We start from the raw sequence: 26,887 nt of genomic DNA on the forward strand, positions 1-26,887 counted from the left end.
ATTAGAAGAATATAGCTGGGGTACTCTACAATTTTTACCCTTAAATTCCCCGTGTTCTTAAATGCATTTGATCTGGCGTTTTTTAATTTCAAAAATACACTTTATTCATAAAAAAAATCTTGTTATACAAGACATTAGAGCAGTTTGATTCTGTTCAGTCTTTACATATGGAGAACCAACAAATCTAAGGAATTCTTAATTATACAAGATACTATTTACAAATATTTGAGGCGCTGAGAGGATTCAATAACTGAATGGACCTCCCATTGTATACTAGCCAAAAGACCTTAGGCAGTGGTCTTTTCCCATTGCACCTTGGCAGCAGCTAATGGTTTAACCACATTGTGTACAGCCAGCTTTTTTAGAAGCTCCTTTTTATCATATTTTAGCCTATCAAGTATCTCAGCTACCTTGACTTTCCCTATGATTTTGGCAGCAATTTCTTCCTTGGTAAAGACAAGTGAGAAGTATTTAAATGCCGAAGATTTTGGAATTCCCTTTTATATTAGCTGCCAGTCCCTTCTCATTCTCTGTTTGCTGCTCTTAATTATATATGATTTTTCCCTCTGAACACTTCAATCTATCCTGGTTTCCTCTATATTATTAACCTTGCATTTTGACAAATGCCACACATTGTAGGCACACTGTAGGCCTTTACTTCTGAGTGGAGCCTGAGCATATATGCAGAAGAGATATATACAACAGCTACTATGTGACAACTCAAGTAACCATTAAAGAGCCATCAATCTTTTGGAAATGAGGTTGACATGCCTTCTGCCATCACAGTGGCTCAGTGGTTAGCACTGCTGCCTCATAGCGACAGGAACCTAGGTTCGGTTCTAGCCTTAGGCAACTGTCTGTGTGGAGTTTGTATGTTCTCCCAGTGTCTGTGTGGGTTTCCTCCCACAGTCTAAAGATGTGCAGGTCAGGTGAATTGGCCATGGTAAATTGCCCATAGTGTTAGGTGCATTAATCAGAGAAAAATGGGTATGGGTGCGTTATTCTTTGGAGGGTTGGTGTGGATGTGTTTCCATGCTGTAGGGAATCAAATCGAAATCATAATAATACTGGTGGAGCAGGAATCGCAGGAAAGCTACAATAAAACATGCACAAGAAAGTCTTGTAATAATAGATAGGTTTCTCTTGAGCTTTCTTTAGATACCCATGTAAACAAATAAGTTTTATATCCCCAGATGCCTTGGGACGCATTCTTTGAATAAACTTACCATCCAACATCATCTGTAATGACATCAGATCACAGCAAGGATTGACCTAATGTGATAAAAAGCTTCCTATTAATCTGTTTGCTGAAGCAATTGAACTTTTTATGGGTCATTAATAAATTAAATAGAAATTCACATTGCACTTACAATATTTGCTGGCTTATTTCAGAGGTATGGTATGTCACCAACCTGAAGCTGAGCATCACTGTGCTTTCCCACCATCCTACCACCACCTACATGTGTGCTCAGGCAAGCCTGTGCTGTGCTCACCAGATTGTGACATGATCACAACTGCCTACTATTGTGGTAGTGTCTGCGCTGGGTTGGCGGGGGGAGGGGTGAATTTTTTAATTCTTTCATAGGATGAGGGCATAGCTAGCTGGGCCAGCTTTTATTGCTCATCCTTAATTGCCCAGAGAACTCTTTAGAGTAAATCATATTGCTGTGGGTCTGGATTCACATATAAGCCAGACCAGTTTCCTTCCCTACAGGACATTAGTGTACCGGATGGCTTTTTCTAATGATCAAGAATGAATTCACAGTCATCATTAGACTCTTGGTTCAAGATTTTTATAGAATTCAAATTCCACGATCTACTGTGGCAGGGTTGCAACCCGGTTGCAGAGGAATGAAGTGACCCTGCATCCTTTTGAAGAATCCTTTTGAGGTGCAAAGGCATCCCACAGAATCAACAGCTAGCTGTTCTTCTTGACCTGTGAGGAAAAGAACAGTCTTGGGAAAGGCACTGCACATTCCACTGCATCCTTCTAAATAATTTGCTGGAGCTCCATGCGACGAGTAATGGTGAAATGACAGTAATTTATTACTCATCAGTGGGTGTAGTACACTCAACTATGACGGCTTTCACTCTCTGGTAGTTCCAAACCTGTTTCCCCATCAGCTGCCTTGCTTCTTGGACTCCCAGCTCCAAGGAATCCTCTTGCATTGGTAACAAAACCTTACATTATGGCATGCTGCCACCAGACCTATTTTTCTGACGCACTCTTGAGCTCTCTTCTCCTGCAAACACATAAATTAACATGGTCACTTACTCATCATAGACACACACCACATCTATATTAGGGCAGCCTCTCTGTGCATCATAGAGCCAAAGGGATGCCAACTGTATGCGGCCCTTCTGTAATGACAGTGCAAAGGTCAACTCTGACTGACCTGTGTGTTTCACAGAGAGGCTAATAGTCACCTGACAGTAAAAGCTGTTGTCTAGGCAATACCACTCACTGGATGGGCTCCTCTTCTCCAATTCGTACACTATCTTTAAGACATTTAAGGCTGCAAGCTTAATTTTATGACCTGCAATCATCTTGCCAGAATACATTATGTATGAGATCTTCCACCTGTTCTATATGGGAGACAACTCCATTTCCCTCCTCCACAACGTCTAGCGCGCTGTCGTCATCTGCAGAGCCTGCTCACCTTATTCCTTAGGATAAGGACTTCCACTGGTGCCCTGAACACCTGGAGAGACCATTAAGACCATAAGACATAGGAATGGAACTAAGGCCATTTAGCCCATTAAATCATGGCTGATGGGCATTTCAACTCCACTTACCCACACTCTCCCTGTAGCCCATGATTCCTTGTGAGATCAAGAATTTATCAATCTCTGCCTTGAAGACATTTAACGTCCCGGCTCCACTGAGCTCCATGGCAATGAATTCCACAGGCCCACCACTCTCTAGCTGAAGAAATGTCTCCTCATTTCCATTCTGAATTGACTCCCTCTAATTCTCAGACTATGCCCACAGGTCCTAGTCTCCCTGTCTAATGGAAATAACTTCCCAGCGTCCACCCTTTCTAAGCCATACATTAACTTGTAAGTTTCTATTAGATCTCCCTTCACCCTCCTAAACTGTATGAATATAATCCCAGGATCCTCAGCAGGGATCAACCGTGTGAATCTTCGCTGGACACACTCCAGTACCAGTATGTCCTTCCTGATGTGTGGGGCCCAAAACTGGACACAGTATTCTAAATGGGGCCTAACTAGAGCTTTGTAAATCTCAGAAGCAAATTGCTGCTTTTATATTCCAACCCTCTTGAGATAAATGACAACATTACATTCGCTTTCTTAATCATGGACTCAACCTGCAAGTTAACCTTTAGACAATCCTGGACCAGCACTCCCAGATCCCTTTGTACTTTGGCTTGATGAATCTTCTCACCGTTTAGAAAATAGTCCTGTATTCTTTTTTCCAAAGTGCAAGACCTCACAGTTGCTCATTGAAATTCATCAGCCATTTCCTGGACCACTCTCCTAAACTGTCTAAATCTTTCTGCAGCCTCCACACCTCCTCAGTACTACCTGCCTGTCCAGCTAACTTCGTATCATCGGCAAACTTCACCTGAATACCCACAGTCCCTTCATCCAAATCATTAATACTTAAAGTGAACAGCAGCGCCCCTAACACTGAACCCTGTGGGACACCACTTGTCACCAGCTGCCATTCTGAAAAAGAACCTTTTATCCCAACTCCATGTCTTCTGTCAGACAGTCAATCCTCAATCCATGCCAGTAGCTCACCTCGAACACCAGGGGCCCTCACATTACTCAGCAGCCTCCTGTGAGGCACCTTATCGAAGGCCTTTTGGAAGCCTAGATAGATAACATTAATTGGGTTTCCTTGGTTTAACCTACTTGTTACCTCTTCAAAGAATTCTAACTGATTTGTCAGGCACGATGTCCCCTTATTAAATCCATGCTGACTTGTTCTAATCTGACCCTACACTTCCAAGAATTTAGAAATCTCATCCTTAATGATGGATTCTAGAATTTTACCAACATCCAAGGTTAGGCTAATTGGCCTATAATTTTCCATCTTTTGTCTTGATCCATTCTTGAACAAGGGGCGAACAACAGTGATTTTCCAATCATCCAAGACTTTCTCTAAGTCCAGTGACTTTTGAAAGATCACAACCAATGCCTCTGCCATTTCCTCAGCCATCTCCCTCAGAACTCTAGGATGTAGCCCATCAAGACCAGGAGATTTATCAATTTTTAGACCTTTTAGCTTTTCTAGCACATTCCCTTGTGTAATGGTTACCATACTCAACTCTGCCTCCTGACTCTCCTTAATTGTTGGGATATTACTCCTGTCTTCCACTGTGAAGAATGATGCAAAGTATTTATTAAGTTCTTCAGCTATATCCTTATCTCCCATCACTAGCCTTTTTGCATCAATTTGGAGTGGCCCAATGTCTACTTTTGCCTCTCGTTTGTTTCTTACGTATTAAAAGAAACTTTTATTATCATTTCTAATATTACTGGCTAGTTTACCTTCATATTTGATCCTCTCCTTCCTTATTTCTCTCTCTGTTATCCTCTGTTTATTTTTGTAGTCTTCCCAATCTTCTGATTTCCCAGTGCTGTTGGCCACTTTATAGGCTCTCTCTTTTCCTTTGATACATTCCCTGACTTCCTTTGTCAACCATGGTTGTCTAATTCCACCTCCCCCTGCCAAGATAATCTTTCTTTTCTTTGGGATGAATCTCTATACTGTGTCCTGAATTACACCCAGAAACTTCTGCCACTGTTGCTCTACTGTCTTCCCCCTAGGCTCTGCTTCCAGTCGATTTTCGTCAGCTCTTCTCTCATGCCCCTGTAATTACCTTTATTTTACTGTCACACCATTACATTTCATTTTGTCTTCTCTCTTTCAAGCTGCAGACTGAACTCTACCATATTATGATCACTGCCTCCTAAGTGTTCCCTTAGTTTTAAGATCTTTTATAAAGTCTGTCTCATTACATAGCTCTAGGTCCAGAATAGCCTGCTCCCTTGTGGGCTCCATCACAAGCTGTTTCAAAAAAGCCATCCTATAAGCGTTCTATGAATTCCCTTTCTTTGGATCCATTGGCAACACTATTCACCCAGTCCATATGCATATTGAAGTCCCCCATGATCACTGTGACCTTGCCTTTCTGACATGCCCTATCTATATCCTGGTACATCTTGTGCCCTGGACCTGACCACTGTTAGGAGGTCTGTACATAACTCCCATTATGGTTTGTTGCCTTTGTGGTTCCTCAACTCCACCCACACAGACTCCACATCATCTGACCCTAAGTGCCATGGATTTAATTTCATTCTTAACTAACAAGGCAACCCCACCCCCTCTGCCTACCTCCCTGTCTTTTCAATTAGTAGTAAATCCTTGGATGCTTATCTGCCAGTCCTGAACCCCCTGCAACCACATCTCTGTGATGCCCACCATATCATAATCATTCATGATGATTTGTGCTGTTAATTCATCTACTTTGTACGAATATAATGAGCATTCAGGTAAAGCGCCTTAATGCTAATTTTCTTATCCTCAATATTTCCAATCTCTAGTAATATGTCCTAAGTTATCCTTCCTTTTTGGTTCATTCCTAGTCTGCCTTGAACTTAAACCCTGCACACATGCTATCCTGCTGCTTATCTTTCTACTTGACTCCATACTCCCTGTTGCTTTCCCTTTCCCTTCCCCCGTCTCACAAGTTGGATGTCCTAGTGACCATCCAATTTATCCTTTTCATTGGAACACTGGTTCCAGATCGATTCAGGTGGAGACAGTCCCATCAGTACAGACACCCCCAGTTCCAAAACTGATTCCAATGTTCCATGAAATTGAATCCTTCTTTCCCACACCAATCTCTTAGCCATCTGTTTATTTCCCTAATGTTCTTATCCCTATGCTAGTTAGCACGTGGTTCGGGCAGTAATCCAGAGATTATGACCCTCTAGGACCTGTTCTTCAATTTCCTTCCTTGTGCTTGATAATTCCCAAACATGTCCTCCTTCCCAGCCTTGCCTATGTTGTTAGTGCCGACGTGGACCACAACAACTGGATCTTCTCCCTCCCGCTCCAATATCCTTTCAAGCCATTCAGAGATGTCCTGCACCCTGGCACCAGGCAGGCAACACACCATGCACGACTCCCGATCCGGCTCGCAAAGAATACTACCTGTCCCCCTAATTATAGAATCCCCTATAACAACTACTTGTCTTTTTGCTCCCTCCTCCTGAATGTCCTTCTGCACCGTGGTGCTGTGGTCAGCTGGTTCATCCTGTCCACAATCCTTTCCCTCATCCGTACAGGGAGCAAGAATCTCATACCTGTTGGATAAGGTCAAGAACTGAGGCTCCCTCATTCCTGAATTCAGGATTCCCCCTACCTGCCTCACTCTCAGTCACACCCTGTTGTCCCTGATCACTAACTGAATTTGAATTACTTAATCTCCCAGGTGTGACTGCCTCCTGAAGCAAAGTGTCCAGGCAACTCTCCCCCTCCTGGGTGTGCCGCAGTGTTTGAAGCTCAGATTCCAGATCATCAACTCTGAGCCGGAGTTCTTCCAGCAACCAGCACTTACTGCAGATGTGGTCACTGCCGTTCACAATGGGATCAGCCAGCTCCCACATCATACAGTTACAGCACATCACCTGTTCAGTCAGCTCTACTTATTTAATTAATTTATACAAATTTATGAGTTAAATAATTTCTAACATTTCTCTCTGGTCTTGTTCAACTAACCAAACTAACAGTAAACTTTCAATCAATCACATGATACACAAGAAATATTGATTGAAATGCCTTACCTTAGCAACACATGGGAATCCCTTTTTTTGGTTAGAGGAGGAGGGTGGGTGGGAGACACTACACAGTGGGATTCAGCCGCTGCCCAAATGTACACCCAGCAGTCCTCTGGCCCCTCCCTCAGCTGCTCCTTTAAAAACGATTCTCGCGCTCTCCCTTCCCAGCAGCCCTACGTTCTCTCCGCCCTCTCTACTCGCCGTTCCGTAGAAATGAAGGCCTAACTCTCGAGATAAGTCCCTTTTTAAGTGGAAAAATTTACCCTTCTGGCAGCCCTTGGTTCTCTCTGCCCTCTCTACTTGCTGTTCTGTAAAAATGGAGAGCACTGAGGTAGTATCAGAAAACTTGAATGCCAATTTTGCTCTGGCTACTGCCATCTCCCAAAGATACCATTTGCTGTCCTGTCAATGTCCTCCAATAGTCATTTGATACCTTTTAAATATTGGATCTATCTGACATGACACCTTCTTCCCTCTTGCCAGTGCTGTCTAAATGACTGGCTCCCATGCCCTATGGATGTTAACTGGATGGCCCCGACAACACTGCAGTTTCATTGACAATCTCTTGTCCAGGCAACCCCACCACTCACCGGAATTGGGTACTTTGTGTTGAAACTTTGACTTTGCTGGCAAAATCTCTCCTGACATTTCAGAGGTCGGTCCTTGATGAATGTTACTTGCAAACACCTGTCTTTTATTCCCTTCAAATTTCTTCAATCAGAAATTGGCTTCATGTTGTCCAAGCAGGAGAGATAAAAATGAGTTAAGACCGTGAGTCTTTCAAAGCATGCTTCAGGTGAAGGCAATAATATTTAGTAATTTACCTCAAAATAGAGTAAACCCAGCCATCACAGTACTAATGATTCTAATTGAAAATCCTGTTACTTTTTGTGGAAAACATAGTCATACAAATAGTTTAAAAATTAGTAAATGTCAGTGCTGTTAGAATTTCAACAGGAGGATGTGGTAACATAGACCAGAGGTTCAGCTTATTTTATTGGTGACATTTAAAATCCATTAATAAATATGGAATTAAAAGCTAAATTACTAGTGACCATGAAGTCATTGCCAATTGTTGCAAAAATCAACCTGTTTCACTAATGTCCTTTCGGGAGGGAAATGGCAGCGATAATTTTAAAACATTATTGATTACAATGAGATAGCTATTTCACAGTAACAACTTGTATCTTTGTTACTTCTAGGATATTTTACCAACTTCATCCAACCTCACTCATACTACTCCCCACAGAAACCCACTGAAATACTGAGATCAGGAGGCCAGTGATGAGTTAAACATTTCTTGCCCGTTTTTAACAAAATCGATTTGAATAAGAAAACACTGGACAATATTTTCCAGGTGAAGAATCACAGACAAGGCCTGAGTAGTATACTATTCTAAATATATACTTTTCAAATCATATTTTTGCATACAAAAATGATTTATTTCCAATGCTTGATTATTAAATGACCATTTAAAATATTATAGTCATTATTTTGGTAAATATGATTTTAGTGATCTGTATTCTAATTAAAGTCTGGTGTTTTTAGCTGTTTTCTGCAACACAGAAATGTTAACTATGTCAGATTTAAGTTACATTGCTATTGTCTGCTGAGGTAGTTTCTATATGGAGGTGGATTATGTGTCAGTTGTTTTGCTGAAGCTTTAAATTCCATCTACTCTCAGATTAAATATCCTCTGCTTCCAATACACTAACAATGAGTAAATAACACAGGTAGCAGCAAAAATAAAGAATAGATATGTCACTTACCAATAGTCTCTTACAGTAATATCTTTTCTTCATGAATTCATCAACAAACTAGGGGAGACAAATTAATGTTCAGATTACAGAGTTATAAATTCATAGAGGTCTACAGCACAAAAAAGGCTCTTCAGCCCATTGAGTCTGTGCTGGTCAAAAAACAATAACCTAACTCTCCTAATCCCATCTTCCAGCACTTGGCCCCTCGTCTTGCATACTCTAGCATCGCAAGTGTACATCTAAATACTTCTTATGAGAGTTTCTGCTTCTACCATCCTGAGAGACAGTGAGTTCCAGTTCTCACCACCACTGGGGGAGAAAAAAAACCTCTCATCCCCTCTAAACCTCCTGCACCTTACCTTAAATTGATGTCCCCCTTAGTCTGTTCTGTTCCAAGAAAAACAACGCCTGTCTGTCCAATCTCCCTTCATAACTAAAACTCTCAGGCCCAGCCATCATTCTGGTAAATCTCCTCTGCACCCTCTCCAGTGCAATCACATCTTGCCTATAATGTGGGTTCACTATTTGAGCTGTGCAATGTGCACACACTATTCTAGCTGTGGCCTAATCATCATTTATTAAATTATAACATAATTTCCCTGCTCTCAAACTTAATTCTTGAGCTAATAAAGTCAAGAATCCCATGTGCCTTCTTAATCACTTTATTCCCCTACTGGCGACCATATGGGAGAGATGGGCATGCACACAATGCTCCCCTTCATATCCTCGGCACTTCCCATAATGTGTATCTTAATATACATTATTGCCACAAATTCTACAATGAAGTGCTATTTATTCGAAGAGATAAAATCAAAATGGGATTAGATGACAGATAATTATTTGAAATTTCATAGGCAGAGATTTACGATAAATGAAGAAGATCTGAATAGAGCCTGTCCATGAATTGAATCAAGTTTCTCTTTAGGGATAATTGCTGTTAGTTATCTTCATTCATTGTTATTGGATGAAGATATTATTTGAACTATTAATAAATTTGTGGACAATGTGAAAATAAGAGTTAGAGCTAGTAATAAAGTCCAAGTCAATAAGTTGTAATATAAACTTGGGTGTTGTCCTATGAGAAGAGTTGGATAGATTAGGTCCATGTTACCCGAAACTTAGAAGAATGAGAGGTGATCTAATTGAACAATTGCATTCCTTTAAGGTCCTGACAGTATAAATGCTGGGTAGATGTTTTCCTGGCTGAGGAATCTCATACATAGCATCACATTCTTAGAAACTAAGGTCAGTTTTTCAGTCATGGTAAATTTATTTGCTCAACAAGTTGCAAGTTGTAAGAATTTCCTACCCCTACAGAGATGTACTTGCTCAATTATTGAATATGTTCAAGAAAGATTACTCAACTTTTTTTGAGTGCTAAGATATTGAAAGGATAATACAGGAAGATGAGTTTAAACTAGTCAATTGGGTTGAATGACAGAGCAGTGTAAAGGACCACATAACATCCTTCAGCACCTCATTCTTATCTAAATAAGCACAGAGTAATACATTTTGGGATAACAGGTATCCACAGGATTTATTGTTCCTCATATGGTAACACTGTCATCTCTGAGTCGAAAAGTTGTTTCCGTCAAGTACTACTGCACAAATTCAAGCACAAAAGTCAGGGCGAACCATCCATTGTGAAGCTGTATAAATGCTACCTTTCACATGAGATATTACATTAAAGTGAACCTAAGAGTGAACCAGCTATTAACATAAGCATATATTGCAAGAGGTGGACAGTGAGACAGGAGAAGTTATCACATTGAATATGCACAAAGTTTGGGTCTACCTTCACAATGGAAGATACAAATTACATAACCAAAGTAGAGGGTAACTGAGAAACTAATAAGAGGGGAGAATTTAAGATAATTACATTATTTAATTTGAATATTATTTGAATTTCAGAACTTTCAGCTGAAAAATCCTTATGTCTGGATGGCCTACGTTTTAGGTTCTAAGACGTAGCTGTAATGATGTGGGATGAACTAGTTAGAACTGTCCACAATTCCCTAGATTCCAAAACTGTTCAAATGGATTAGAAGTAAATGTAGCACCACTATTTAAGAAGGGAGAGAGAGACAGAGAGAAATCAGTGAACCACCAATGGATTAGCCGATCATCAGTGATAGGAAAATGTTCCAATCCATTCATAAGGATGATCCAACAATATACATAGCATAGCAGACACAATCAATAAAGTATTACAAAAGGGAAATCATGTTTGACAAATTTAATAGAGTTATTTGAGGTTATTGTACTGATTGTAATGAGGTCAGCCAGGTGAACCTCATAGAGTATGAGTTCCCTGATTGGGGCTGTTAACCTGGTTCAATCAGGGAACCTTGGCTGACAGATGTGACGGGTTCTGTTCACAATGACAGCTGGTTCTGAGGATGCTGGACCAGTGTCAAGTAGTATTCACATATAAATAAAGAGTGACTTGGTGACAGGAGACTGGCCTCTGTGAACTTATTTCAGTGGCAACAAGACAACTCAGAAACAGCTCCTGACCAAATTTGCTCACAACACCTGGTGGCACGGTGGTTCAGTGGTTAGCACTGCTGCCTCACAGCACCAGGGTCCCAGGTTCAATTCCAGCCTCGGGCAACTGTCTGTGTGGAGTTTGCACATTCTCCCTGTGTCTGCGTGTGTTTCTTCTGGGTGCTCCGGTTTCCTCCCACAGCCCAAAAATGTTCAGGTCAGATGAATTGGCCATGCTAAATTGCCCATTAGTCAGAGGGAAATGGGTCTGGGTGGGTTAATCTTCAGAGGGTTGGTGTGGACCTGTTGGGCTGAAGGGTCTGTTTCCATACTGTCGGAATCTAATCATCAACAGTTGTCTTTGAGTAGGAGTAAGCGTTTCTGGCACCATGCTGTTATTTGGGAAACTTGGTTTGTTTGATCGTGCCTTCAAAGACCCGGCTCAGTATGTGGAAAAAATACATTATTTTTTCTGGTGAAATGACACTGGGGCAGATGAAAAGCAACGAGTAATTCTTATGACAGCTTGCGGACTCACAGCTATATCAGTTATTAGGAGCCTAACATTTTCTGAGCACCAGATATGAAAACCTTCTAAGAGTTGCCGAATTTAGTTAACGAATATTATGGCCTGATGTCTCCTCTAATTCTGAGACCCTTTTGGTTTTACTCAGCAGTTCAAAAACCAGGGGAATCTGTGTCGGGAATTTGGACTAAGTTAAGTTAATTGGCAGAGGCATGTGACTTTGGTTTAACCTTGGATCAGATGCTGAAAGATTGTTTGGTAGATGGGATTAATAATGTAACTATGCAAAAGCATGTACTATCTGAAGCCCAACTGGACTTCAAACAGGCACTACAACTGCCTTTCTCATTAGAAAATGTGGCAAGTGGAGCAAATGGGTACCGATGGAAGTTAATGCCCTCGGCTGGCTGGCTGGCTGAGCTTGGGGGACATAGCCTCTCTCAGGACATGTCCTGAACAGAGGGACTCTAGGCCAGCCCACAGACAAACCCCAAAACAAAGCCAAACCTCAGCCAAACGGTTAACATTTTCTTCACTATCCAGGCCAGCAGATGATTCTAGTTGCTGCCAATATGTGGTCTCAAGACAGAAAAAGAGTGCCACTAGGTCTGAATTGAGTAAGAGAACTCATAGGCCAATATCCAGGAGAATGCACACCTGGAAGGTCCTTCTACATCTGGCTGGAACAGGTATATTGCTTGACAGCATCCAAGTCAGATCAGTCAAAATAAATGGTCACCCGGTTCTAATGGAAGTTGATGTCAATGTGCTTGTATCAGCAATTGCAGAAATAGTCTTTAACAAAATTCACTCTGGACTTAAGTTTGCATAAGACCTCAGTTAGGCTGAGAACCTATAGCAGGGAACATTTACAGATTAAGGGCAGGACTTTAGTTCCGGTGCTGTAAGAGAAGCAACTGTTCAGTTATCATTGATTCTAGTAAAAGGCTTGGGCCCAATCAGAATGGGACAAAACTGCTTGAGAAATGTTCAACTTGATTGGCTCAACATTTTTCAATTAGAAAATGGCTGCCAAATGAAATCCTAATTAAATAGCCAGACATTTTCAGGAAGGTCAAGGGAGCATTCCATGATTCTGCAGGGCCTGCCCGTGCCATATGCCTTACTGGCAAAAGTGGAGGCAGAAACCAGGAGGCTGGAAGCTGAAGGAACCATCAAACCAGTCCAGTTTGCAGAATGGGCAGCACCAGTTTTACTGATTGTGAAGCGCAAAGAGTTGGTTAACCTTTGTGGGGATTTTACACAAACTGCAAATTGCTTTTCGCAGCTGGATAAATATCCAATCCCTTGCAAAGACAATTTGTACACAAAGCTGGTGGTGGGGGAGGGGTGTCCTTCACGACACTGGACATGAGCCATGCACACTTACAATTGTAGTTAGGAGAGGATTCCCAGCTGTATGCTACAATTAATACCCATAAGGTTTTTACCAATATGCAAGACTGCCATCAATCTGTTCCATTTTTCAGTGGACGATGGAGAAACATCTATCCCATGTCCCCATTTATCTGGATTATGTGCTAATAACAGAGAAATCCAATAAAGAACACTTGGAAAACTTGGACGTTTCTCCAAGATGGGTGTACATCTTAGAAGGGAAAAATCTGTTCCAAGCCCCCCAAGTGACTTATGTGAGTTACAGAGTCAAAAAGACTGGATTACACCCGTTGGAAGATAAAGTGAGGGTGATTAAAGGTAACCTGGCTTCCATACCTAGATAGGAGCTTAGGTCTGCCCTTGGATTGGTGAATTATCACAGAAAGTTCACACATAATCTGAACTCCATCATAGCACCCTTAAATGTGCTATTTATAAACGGCAGAAATTGAATGGTCTCGTAGCCGAAATATAGCCTTTAGGGAAGCCAAGAAATGGCTAAGGTGTCAGCACACTTTGATTCCAAGCGAGATAGACCAAAGAACAAAGAAAACTTACAGCCCAGGAACAGGCCCTTCGGCCCTCCAGGCCTGTGATCTGGTGCTAAAATGCGTTTCCTCCCTGTATGGTTTGGGGTAGTATTGGTTCACAGCTCAATGGAGAGGAATACCCATTAGTAACTGCCTCTCAGGCTTTGGCTAATTTACAGCACAAATATACCCAGACAGAGAATGAAAGTCGGGTGGTCGTTTTTGGTGTGATAAAGTTCCACCAATATATTTACGTTGATTTTATATTTATAAATCAGTAATAGTAACAGACCACAAACTCTTGCTAGGGCTACTCAAAGAGGACTAGACTGTGCCACCTGTAGCTTCAGGTCAAATTCAGTGGTGGGTTCTCATTCTAAACGCGTACAGTTACAAGTTGGAACACCATCCTGGAGGTCGAGTATGCAGGCACCTCATACCACCTTCCAGTAGCAGGGACGCCACTGGTGGTGCTGCCACTGGTTGAGTCCATTCTGGTTTTCAACGTTTTGGTTACTCTTCCTTCCACTGCTATGGAAACAAAATGATCCAGACCTGGTAAAACTAAAACAGCTGGTGATGATGGGGGATGCAAATAGGCTAATGCCACGAGAACTGAAACCTTTCTGGACTCAACAAGACCAGATCACCATCGAGGCCAGCATTTTATTATGGGGAGCAAGAAGGAAACTCCTGAGTAAAGGTCACTGCCAGATACTGGCTGATCTCCAGCAGGGTCATCCAGGGGTGTCCAAAATGAAGATGTGGGTAAAAAGTTATGTCTGGTGGCTAGGATTGGATGCAGAAATAGCCAATTGGTGGGGTAGTTCCCAGAGTACCAATAAGAACCAAAATTTACTGCTAGGAGTTCTCCCATATTCTTGGGAATAGTTGGGTAAATCGTGGACTCAGATACACATTCTCTATGACACTCCTTTCATAAGCTTAGTGTTCTTACTCATTTTGGACACCCACTGAAAGTGGTTGGATATGCAGAGAGTGAAACATGGGGATGAAAATAGATAAAAAATAGATAAAACTGTGAGCACCTTTTGCAAAACACGGGTTCCCAGAAGTGTTGGTCACAGACAACGGGCCGTCACTCACCAGCAAGGAATTTGAGTGTTTCCGAATGTTGGATGACATTCGGCATATAAGGACAGCTCCATACCATCCATCGTCCAATCCTCTGGTGAAAAGAACAGTTCAAACTTTGGAAGCTGGCTTACAGAAACAGCCTACAGCTTCACTTGATACCAACTGTCCTGGTTCCTATTAGAGTATCAGACCACCCCTCATGCAACTATAGAGATAGGTCCAGAAGGTCTGATCTTCACAGAGCTGGGGGGTGAAGGAAACAGTGAAATGGCATCAGGAATGCCAATGCCAGAAACAAGACTCCACTAAGTGAGTAACACAATTTTCTTCAAGGGATGAAGTTTGGTGTAAAAACTATGGAAATGGATCTGCAAGGATAAGAGGCGATACGAGGTCAGGTCTATTGACTTACAAAGTTCAGGGAGGTGAGACAGTCCTGAAAAAGCATGTGGATCACATGAAAGCGGCAATCTCACAAATGGGGCAGGAGCAAAGCATACCAGGCACCTCAGAACAGCTGGAAAGGATGTCGGACCCATGGATTCTCCCCCACTGAATAGTGTTGAACAAACCTTGGAGTCTGAGATGGACGCAGTGGATGTCACAGCCTTGATGTCTTTACCACCTGAAGAAGAGGATCAATTTCTTCCAAGACTCTCCAGACACAAGAGACAGCCTATGGTCCAATACTCACCGCCTGTATCTAAGGCTGTGTTGGAGGAACCGGACCAGATGCAAAAACGGACCAGGACAGGCTATAAGAGAAGGAATAGGTCTATGTCCCTGGATTTAGAGGGGGGAGGAAAGAATGTAGTGATTATAATGAGGTCAGCTAGGTGGACCTCACAGGAGTTCCCTGATTGGGGCTGTTAGCCAGGTCCAATTAGGGAATCCTGGCTGACAGGAGTGTCAGAGGTTCTGTTCACTCTGAGAGCTGGCTCTGAGGGAGTTGGATCAGTGTCAAGGACTCTCCACAGTGGGCTCCTGACTTAGAAAGTTATCACCATTCCTTCAATGTCACTGGGTCAAAACCTTGGAATTCCCTCCCTGAGGGCATCATGGGTCACCATTCAATATGGACTCAGTGGTTCAAGAAGGTAGCTCACCACCACCTTCTCAAAAGAGGCTAAGGATGGGCTGGCCAGTGACCCTATATCCCAAGAATGAAAAAAAGACTGTATTTAAGTAGGTAATTGGAGTTGACGAATTAATGACTGGACTGGGTAAATGTAAAGAGAGATTTAGTGGGTCTGGTGCATGGAAGGAGCTGTAAGACTGAATAGCTAACAGACTCTCCACAAGGAAAGAGGCTTGATTTCTGTCCCATGAATTGCCTTGAATCTGTGTTTGATAGAGATAAGGGAAACCTTTTCACTGAGAGAGCTATGTTTCATTGGGATTGTCTCCACTGTTGAGTATATTTAAGGCTAAGAGGCAGATTATGGTCTCTCAGGGTAAAAAGGTGTATGGAGAGCTGATAGAAAATTGGATTTGACATAGAATATCAGTTACAGCTGCATTGAATGGTGAGGCAGTGTTGAAGGTATTTTTGGTCTAGCCTTCTCTTATTTCTTGCAATCCAGTGTTAAGTTCTGTACCCCGACTGTCTTCTCTCACAGATGTAAAACATCCTCTGGCACAATCTTGAAGAAGAACAAGGGGATTAGTCCCCAGAGTCCTATCAAATATTTATCCTCAATCAGCATGTCTAAGGAAAGGATCATCTAATCATGATCATACTGTTATTTGTAGAAGCTTGCTGTACACAAATTTACTGGCAAGTTTTCGATCTTACAACAGTGACTCAATTACAAAAGTATTTCACTGACTGCAAAGTTCTTTGAGATTTTCTGTGATCGTAAAAGATTTTGTATGAAATAAATTGCTGATTCAATACTTGGCAAAACCCAGAACTCCATAAGTGCCTTTATGAATGCTCTTGTGGGCTGCTGGCTCATCATTGCCTTCTCAAGGGCAATGAGCATTGGGCTCCAGAAGTTGGCTTTCCTGTTGATACTTACATCCCATGGAATAATTTTCAAAATGTTTTTTCTTTTTTTTCTGGCACATTTCAATAATGCACAAAACATGATGGATTACAAAAGACACTTTAAGTAACAGTTGAAAGCTCATTGAATCATCTTTATGCAATATGAAGGTCTTCCACAAAGGTTTTGACATATGGCAAACTAGTTAGTAAGGTTATATCACATGGAATCCAGGGGAAGCTTGCCAACTGGATACAAAATTGGCTTGAAGGTAGGAGAGAGGTGGTGGGGGAGAGTTGCTTTTCAGACTGGAGATTTTTGACCAGTGGTGTGCCACAAGGATTGGGTCCACTACTTTTTGTCATTTATATAAATGATTTGGATGTGATTATAGGAGTTGTGGTTGTAAGTTTGCAGATAACACCAAAATTGATGGTGAAGTGTGCTGTGAAGAAGGTTATCTCACAGTATAATGGGACCTTGATCAGACGAGCCATTGGACGAAGCAATGGCAGATGGAGTTTAGTTTAGACAAATGTAAGATAGTGCATTTTGTAAGGCAAACCAAAATGGTAGGGCCCTGAGGAGTGTTATCTAACAAAGAGACCTAGGGGTGCAGGTGCATAGCTCCTTGAAAGTGAAGTCACAGGTACACAGGGTGGTAAAGAAGGTGTTTGGCACGCTTGCTTTCATTGGTTAGAACATTGAGTTCAGTAGTTGCGATGTCATGATGTGGCTGTACAGGTCTTAGCACTTTTAGAATACTGTACATAATTCTGCTTGGTCTTCTACAGGAAGGATGTTGTTAAACTTGAAAGGGTGCAGAAAAGATTTACAATGATATTGCTGGGATGGAGGGTTTCAGTTATGGGGAGGCTGAATAAGCTCATGCTATTTTCCCTGGAGTGTTAGAGGCTGAGGGGTAACCTTATCGAGGTTTATGAAATCATGAGGGGCATAGATAGGGTGAATAGCCAAGGTATTTTTCCTAGAAGTCAGAGAGTCCAAAACTAGCGGGTGTAGGTTTAAGGTGAGAGGGGAAAGATTTTAAAAGGATCTAAGGGGAACATTTTCACACACACAGTGGTGGGTGTATGCGAGGAGCTGCCAGAGGAAATGTTGGAGGCAGATACAATTACAACAGTCGGAAGGCATTTGGATGGGTATATGAATAGGAAGGGTTTAGAGGGATTGGGCCAAATGCTGGCAAATGGGACTAGGTCAGGGCTCCATGACTCTAAGTCTATGATGCCACAAGGAAAGCGAATACAGTTTTAAATTACATTGTATATTTTCAGGTTGCTCAGACTATGAAATAAAGGTAAATTATGTAAAATGTTGATATGTCTGAAGTATTGTTGTCTCAATTTTTGTTTCCTTCAATGGCAAAATTTATCAAGGTAATAGAGAAAATATACATTTTACATAGGGACAGTAGCAACCAGAATTATATGTACCCAAAGGCTCCTCCTTATTAGAATAGAGTCATAGAGTCATAGAGTCATAGAGATGTACAGCACAGAAACAGACCCTTTGGTCCAATTCATCTATGCCGACCAAATATCCTAAACTAATCTAATCCCATTTGCCAGCTCTTGGCCCGTAGCCCTCTAAATCCTTCCTATTCATACACCCATCCAGATGCCTTTTAAATGCTGTAATTATACCAGCCTCCACCACTTCTTCTGTCAGCTCATTCCAGACCCGTACCACCCTCTGTGTGAAAACATTGCCCCTTAGGTCCCTTTTATATCTTTCCCCTCGCTCCCTAAACCTATGCCCTATAGATTGATGAGTTAGGGCTTCAAGGGTTATGCTGATATTTTGAAAATGCTGATTGTAATATCAAATCCAGTTGGATAGGTTATTTGATATGAACAGGAGCAGGAATAATGCATGAAAAATCTTTTGGCCAAACAATTTGGATGGAATGAATTTTTTTTTAGAATTTCTAAAGTCTTTCTTCCCTAGTTAAAGCAACCAAGTACAGATTCACTGCAATTCTTAGAAAGGAAATATGACAAGTCCCCAATGGGAGAGGACATTTCCAGTTATAGAAAGTTAATTGCTGGTTAGTGGGATGATAAAGCACCCAGCCTCCTTCAGTCGCCTGCAGCTTTGTTTGATTGCCTTAGGGAGGCGGGAAGCGATTTGCTAGAGATTTTCATCCCTGAAGACACCAGAATGATTACGCATTTGAATAATTTTCCCCTCTGATATTTTGTATGATTATGGAAAGGATGAATGGTATATAGTATATGGTTTTGTTGTATCTGCACTTGGGCTAGCTTGATGATCCTTATTCATCATTCTTTTCATATCTGTATTCTTATCGATCATTTAAATTCTTAGTCACATTTTCAAATGACATTCAATATTATTTGCAAATAATAATAATACAAGATTAAGGATTAAATGTTTCATTTCCTAAACTAGATTTCAAACTTCAAAGATTCATACATCAACTAGTCATGCTGTTATAGTTTTGCTGTATAAATCAATGCAACATTGCCCTTTTATCTGGCCTTATATAATCTCATCTGAAAAGATGTTGCTGGAAAAGCGCAGCAAGTCAGGCAGCATCCAAGGAGCAGGAGAATCGATGTTTCGGGCATGAGCCCTTCTTCAGGTAGAAGGACTCATGCCCGAAACATCGATTCTCCTGCTCCTTTGATGCTGCCTGACCTGCTGTGCTTTTCCAGCAACACATTTTCAGCTCTGATCTCCAGCATCTGCAGTCCTCACTTTCTCCTTATATAATCTCATGCCCGATAAATTAAAAGGTTTGTTTTCCTACAACATAGGACTCAAAAATTGCATTAAGCTCTATCAAAATCTGAAAAAGAGAGAATTATATGGTACTATTAGGATTATGACCTTTTCTTTATCCAAATATTTTTTACATATAATTCTTGTAATATAATTCTTATAATATTCCTATAAATCATGGTGTATTATTACAGTATGTAACAAAACTGCCCCAATCTGTTGCTGAAGAGCATCATGCACATTGTTTAATAATATCACTAAGCACTTGGGACACAGGCATATTATGTTCTTATGATATATCGTTTTAATCAACATGACATAATTTTCAACACATTTCCAATCTGAGTTTTCAGGTAAGAATCCAAACAAAGATATGATTCCTGCACAAAAGGGGAAACATTTCATGAAGCCATCCCAAGCAATGCGTTTATGTTCTTTGGGAATTAACTGAAGAGTGGTGTTACCCAAGGCTTGATGTCAGACTTAGCAATACAGGTTTCCTTAATGGCAAAGCAGAATAGCTCCAGTGTTGATTGAGAACACATGGTGCTCACTGAACTTTGTATTTAAGAGCTGGTCTCTTTGATATTTGTTATAGAGTAACTGGTTCGCTTGGAAGTGGGTTTATTTGAAAAACAACAGCTGGGAACCTCCCCTATAAGGAGTTGGCTTCTGAATAGTAAAGGATCCAGAGGGAAAGGTGGAAACTGGTGTTGGTACTAAACTTGGGATTTACAATAAAACCTTGTAAATCTCTGAAAGGCTTTTGCTGCCTGATTCAACATATGGACATCGGTCTGTGAAATACTGCAAATTGTTTGATTAACCTGCATCAGATGTAGTAGTAGCATGAAGACAAATTAAACGAGGAGTGGAATCTTAATGGGACAGAACTATCACAAAGAGAAGAAGCTGGTAATGGATAAGGAATTCATTTAAACTGAAGCAGGTTTTGCTATAGCACTTAAAATTAGCTTTAACATCCTTGCTTCTGGGTTTCTCACCAATCACAAACTGTCAAAGGGACCCCATTTGGAGTCAGAGTGACTGAACTGTGCATTCATTCCTGAGGCTTCAACAAGTGGGAAAACTGAGGACTGGGAAGCTTTTAAAGAGCAACAGAGGATTACTAAGAAGGAAATACGCAGAGGGAAAATGAGGTACGAAGGTAAACTGGCCAATAATATAAAGGAGGATAGTAAAAGCTTTTTTAGGTATGTGCAAGGCAAAAAAATGGTTAGGACTAAAATTGGGCCCTTGAAGACAGAAACAGGGGAATATATTACGGGGAACAAAGAAATGGCAGAAGAATTAAATGGGTACTTCAGATCTGTGTTCACTGGGGAAGACACAAGCAATCTCCCTGAGGAAACAGTGGCTGAAGAACCTGAACTTAAGGGAATTTATATTTGCCAGGTTTTGGTGTTGGAGAGACCGAAGGTTGATAAGTCTCCGGGACCTGATGGTCTACATCCCAGGGTACTGAAGGAGGTGGCTCGGAAAATCGTGGATACGTTGGTGACTATTTTCCAGAGTTCGATAGATACGGGGTCGGTTCCTGAGGATTGGAGGGTGGCTAATGTTATACCACTTTTTAAGAAAGGTGGGAGAGAGAAAGCAGGAAATTATAGACCAGTTAGTCTGACCTCAGTAGTGGGAAAGATGCTGGAGTCTATTATAAAGGATGAAATTACAGCACATCTGGATAATAGTAACAGGATAGGACAGAGTCAGCATGGATTTATGAAGGGGAAATCATGCTTGACTAATCTTCTTGAATTTTTTGAGGATGTAACTCTGAAGATGGATGAGGGAGATCCAGTAGATGTAGTATACCTGGACTTTCAGAAAGCTTTTGATAAAGTCCCACACAGGAGGTTAGTGAGTAAAATTAGGGCACATGGAATTGGGGGCAAAGTACTAGATTGGATTGAAAATTGGTTGGCTGATAGGAAACAAAGGGTAGTGATAAACGGCTCCATTTCGGAATGGCAGGCAGTGACCAGAGGGGTACCGCAGGAATCCGTGCTGGGACTGCAGCTTTTTACGATATATGTTAATGATATAGAAGATGGTATCAGCAATAACATTAGCACATTTGCTGATGATACAAAGCTGGGTGGTAGGGTGAAATGTGATGAGGATGTTAGGAGATTACAGGGTGACCTGGACAAGTTAGGTGAGTGGGCAGATGCATGGCAGATGCAGTTTAATGTGGATAAATGTATGGTTATCCACTTTGGTGGCAAGAACAGGAAGGCAGATTACTACCTCAATGGAATCAATTTAGGTAAAGGGGCAGTACAGAGAGATCTGGGTGTTCATGTACCTCAGTCAATGAAGGCAAGCATGCAGGTACAGCAGGTAGTGAAGAAGGCTAATAGCATGCTGGCCTTCATAACAAGAGGGATTGAGTATAGAAGCAAAGAGGTGCTTCTGCAGCTGTGCAGGGCCCTGGTGAGACCACACCTGGAGTATTGTGTGCAGTTCTGGTCTCCAAATTTGAGGAAAGACATTCTGGCTATTGAGGGAGTGCAGCGTAGGTTCACGAGGTCAATTCCTGGAATGGCGGGATTACTTTACACTGAAAGACTGAAGCGACTGGGCTTGTATACCTTTGAGTTTAGAAGACTGAGAGGGGATCTGATTGAGACATATAAGATTATGAAAGGATTGGTCACTCTGGCAGCAGGAAACATGTTTCCACTGATGGGTGAGTGCCGAACCAGAGGACACAGCTTAAAAAATACGGGGTAGACCATTTAGGACAGAGATGAGGACAAACTTCTTCACCCAGAGAGTGGTGGCTGTGTGGAATGCTCTGCCCCAGAGGGCAGTGGAGGCCCAGTCTCTGGATTCATTTTAGAAAGAGTTGGATAGAGCTCTCAAAGATAGTGGAATCAAGGGTTATGGAGATAAGGCAGGAACAGGATACTGATTAGGAATGATCAGCCATGATCATATTGAATGGCGGTGCAGGCTCGAAGGGCTGAATGGCCTACTCCTGCACCTATTGTCTATTGTCTATTGAAAAGTGCATGAATGGAACAAAGAAGCTGCCCCTCAGCTGTCACACCCACACCTTTGAGGTCTCACTGTGGGATCTGGGAGACATAAGAATAAAAGAAATAGGAACTGGAAAGAACTATACTGCTCTGCTATTCAGTATGATCCTGGCTGAACTTGGGCTCAATGCCACTTTCCTGTCCATTCCCCAAATCTCTTGACTTGCTGAAAGATCTCAGCCTTAAAAGTAGTCAATGATGATGCACCCAGAATCATCTGAGATTGAGAATTCCATAGCCTTGCAACCTTTGGAGCAAGGGAGCTTTCCCTCATCACAGTTTTAAATAACTGGCCTCTTATTCTGGAACTTTAACTTATTGTTTTTAGATTGCTCAACCCATCATTTCAGTATCTACCCAGTCAATTCCCTTCAGAATTTGGAATGTTTCAATGAGATCAACTCTCATTCTTCCAAACTCCAGAAAATGTAGACTCAATTTATTCAGCCTCCTGTCTAGAACAACTTTCTCATCCCAGAGATCAACCTCTGAACTGCCTTCAATGCAAGAATATTTTTCTTTAAATAGAGAGCAAAATTGCATTCCAGGTATGGTCTCACCAAAGCCCAGTGCAAGCTTGAAAAGTATTCCTTCCTCTTGTACTCCAGTTTCCTTTCATTAAGGGTCGAGTGCCATTTACTAACATTTTTGGTTTAGCACACTCTTTAAAAAAAATTCTGCTTTACCATTCTTTAGACAAAAGTGAATAATTGCACATTTCCCCACATATTACTCCATTTGCCACTTTGTTGTTAATTCACTTAAATGGCCTAACCCATGCACTGACTGTGGGTTTACTGCATCCCAGTGTAAACTTTGAGGGAGAAAACACCACTGCTTGGCCATTCATCAACCCACTTTATTTTTTTCAAGCCTTTGAGTTAGTATGAGGCCAACATTCATCTATCAAGCAGTTACTTTCATTTTGTCCTCTCAGAAAAAAAGACAAAAAATTCTCAGATGTGCCAAGGAAACAAAGCTCTTTTGGGAAAGAGGAACTGAAGGAAATTAGAATTAGTAAAAAAAAGGCTAGTGGAATTAGTATTGTTTGAAGGATTGAAAGTTGATAAATCCATAGGGTCTAAGAGATGTAGCCCAGGAAATAATGGTTGCATTAATTGTTATTTTCCAAACTTTCACAGATTCTAAAATAGTCCCAGCAGACTGGAGTGGAGCAAATGTAACTTCACTGTTTAAAAGTAGAAAGAAGAGAGAAAATTGGGAATTACAGACCTGTTAGCCTAACATCAATAGAAGGGAAAATGCCAGAGTCTATTATAAAAGATGTCAGAATGGAACAATTAATAATAGCAAGAGTATTACACAAAATCTATTAAAGGAAAATTGTGTGTAACAAACTTATTGGAGTCTTTTTAGGACTTAATTAGTAGAACAAATGGATGTGTTGTGTTTAAATTTTTATAAAGCTTTTGTTGATATCCCACATTTCTGCAAAATCAAAGAATATGGGATTGGTAGGAATGTAGGGATAGCAGCAATCTGGCATTGAGATAACACGGGAAATATCGACAGGGGATCCCACCTGTAGCTGAACTGAAACCTTTGTTGGCAATGAATGCCCACTTAAGGGCCTCATCTTGCCAACACTCTGTTTTAACAGGTGGTCATGATGTGGAGGTGCTGGTGTTGGACTGGGGTGCCAAGAGTATGCTTATGTTAAATGGCGGAGTAGGCTCAATGGGCCAAACGTCCTTCTCTTGTTCTTATATTCTATATTTCTTCAGATGAACCTCCTAATTTATGAAGCTCCCAGATAATCGGAAATTTGGCAAACACTGGATGTAGGTTTGCTTGCTGAGTTTGAAGGTTCATTTCCAAACGTTTTGTCACCCTACTAGGTAACATCTTCAGTCACCCTACTATGTAACTGAAGATGTTACCTAGTAGGGTGATGAAATGTCTGGAAATGAACCTTCAAGCTCAGCGAGCAAACCTACATCCAAAACGTCAACCTGAGCTACAAATCTTCTCAAAACTTGGTAAATGCTGCTGGCATTGCAAGAAACCTGGGAGAAAGAGGATGCCCTAAAAACTATATAAGGCTGGGATCTTGTCAGAGTAAGTTTGGCAGGCTTTTGGGAGCATCTGGGATTAGGGATGGGCAGAGTATTATTCAGGGCAGTGAGGGAGGGTGGATATTAGGTGGCAAAACAGTGGGAGAAGGGTTTCCAATTGGCAGAGAGAGCCAGGGATAGAGGCACACACACCTTTCCACTGACCTGCAACTCACAGGGTTATAAATGCAGGGTTTGACATTGGCATAGTCCTCTTCCACTGCCTGTTAAAGTTAAAAATCAAACCATACCAGGTTATAGTCCAATGGGTTTATTTGGAAGTACTAGCTTTTGAAGCGCTGCTCCTTCATTAGCTACCTGCTGAAGGAGTAGCGCTCTGAAAGCTAGTACTTCCAAATAAACCTGTTGGACTATAACCTGGCGTTGTGTGATTTTTAATTTTGGCACCCCAGTCCAACACCAGCAACTCCACCTCATGACCACCTGTTAAAACAGAGTGTTGGCAAGATGAGGCCCTTAAGTAGGCATTCATTGCCAACAAAGGTTTCAGTTCAGCTACAGGTGGTATCCCCTGTCGATATTTCCCGTGTTACAATGTGGAGGTCAAACCCCTCTGCTAATTAAAACTAAAATACCCAGTGAAGCTTGCTTTGCCCTGTAATCTGCTAAAAGTCTGAGTGAAAAAAAACCCTGCTTTCCTCTGTTTAAAGAAAAATAAGAACTTATTTTTCTAACTCTAATAGTGAACACTAAACAAAAACTATTGAGAAATCCAAGGCCCCTTTTTCTTAAAAATCACTAACTGACCCCAACTCAATAAAATGCTGCTCCAATAATATAATTATCAAACATTAAATCAACTCAATCTCTCAAAGTCCACACAGTCTCTTATGTTGTCTTCCTTTCAGTTTTCCGAATCTTGTTGCTTTTTTCTGTCCTTTCGACTCTGCTGTCTTCTCCCTGGGTCATCCTCTTACTTGTTACTGCTTTTACTGAAAATAGATAGTGCCTTCTGAGGTTCCCTTGAGAGCAAGATGTTTATTTCTTTGGATGGCAGTTGCTCTGACCAAGTTTCAAAATGCCCTCATTTTTTAAACATACCAGCTCATTGGTCAGATGCTGCCAATAAATTCAAATTCAATTGGGTTTTGATATCCTGGGCATAATTTAAATTAATTGGTTAAATTTGAATTGTTGTCAAAACCGCAACCAAACCTCAGCTATCCATTTAATTGCCAATTGTTACATATACCTATTTTAGACTAGCCCATCTCCTAGCTGCTTCCCCCACTGGCAGCCGTTGCTATACCCCAAATTCAGAAAAGCACTTTCTATCTTAAAGTGACCATACATTCTTTTGACTTTGCAACACTTGTCGCATGGAAGATCATGCGGGGTGAGCTAGCCAGCAGCAGACATACTGTCAGTAGCACTATTTAAGTGCTGCACCTAGCTGTTTTCAGTTCAGCCTCCTAGAGCATCTTTGTGTCCTCCATCATCGCCTAGCCTCATATCATCAGCAAATATTTTTATATTACTTTGTTTGGAACTGCAGGATTTTCTTTCCAAAAGATGGAGCAAGAGGCCAAATCTTAAGCGAAAAGGAATAGGTAGAAGTGGCTTAGGAAGCAAGCATCACAAAGTTGGAATTGATGCCCCTAAAAGTTCAAGGACCTCAGGAATCTGCATTTACTGACACACAATCTAGCACTACGTGTGACAATAACAGTAATGGAAAACAAAATAAAAATTTGATTAGTGAAGCCAACAACTGAAGAAAAGAAACAAAGCGCTACGTGATAGAGTTCTATTGACTGAACCAGTTAAACTACCCTATAAATCTTGTAAGAGATTCCAAACCAGTTTTGTTGTAACCTTTATTTGATCTTCTTTACGTAATTCTTCTCACTACAGTTTATAACTAACTTTAAAATTGGCATCAACTGTAATGCTTCAATACAAGAAATGCTGTTATATATTGAACCTTTAACTTCTATTGCTCGATAAAACTTACCTATTATTTAAAATATTAAATATGAAGTAGGTTAATCAATAATTCATTAATTCTGTTATTTTGTGTGGTACTATTCTGTAATTTTATGTACTTACGATATTACACAGTACTCAAAACACACAAAACAGATCATTCCACGGGTCAAAGCTACATTGAAGCCCCACACAAGTCTATTGTTGACATTATTGATCAGACGTGATTTAATTCACTCGTTGTGCAATGATGTCTTTTTGACTGCAATAATAATGGAAAACTTCCCTGGGGCTACTTGTGATGAGTCAGAAGATATGCTGTTATACAATAATAGAGATGTTTATGCTATGGATAGGCTAACATGAGGGTCACTGATAACTGAATAAGTCAAATTCCATTTTTATTAAAAGTCATTCTGGGAACTTTG

Source organism: Chiloscyllium punctatum, chromosome 12, assembly GCF_047496795.1.
Source record: "Chiloscyllium punctatum isolate Juve2018m chromosome 12, sChiPun1.3, whole genome shotgun sequence".
Classification (NCBI taxonomy): Eukaryota; Metazoa; Chordata; class Chondrichthyes; order Orectolobiformes; family Hemiscylliidae; genus Chiloscyllium; species Chiloscyllium punctatum.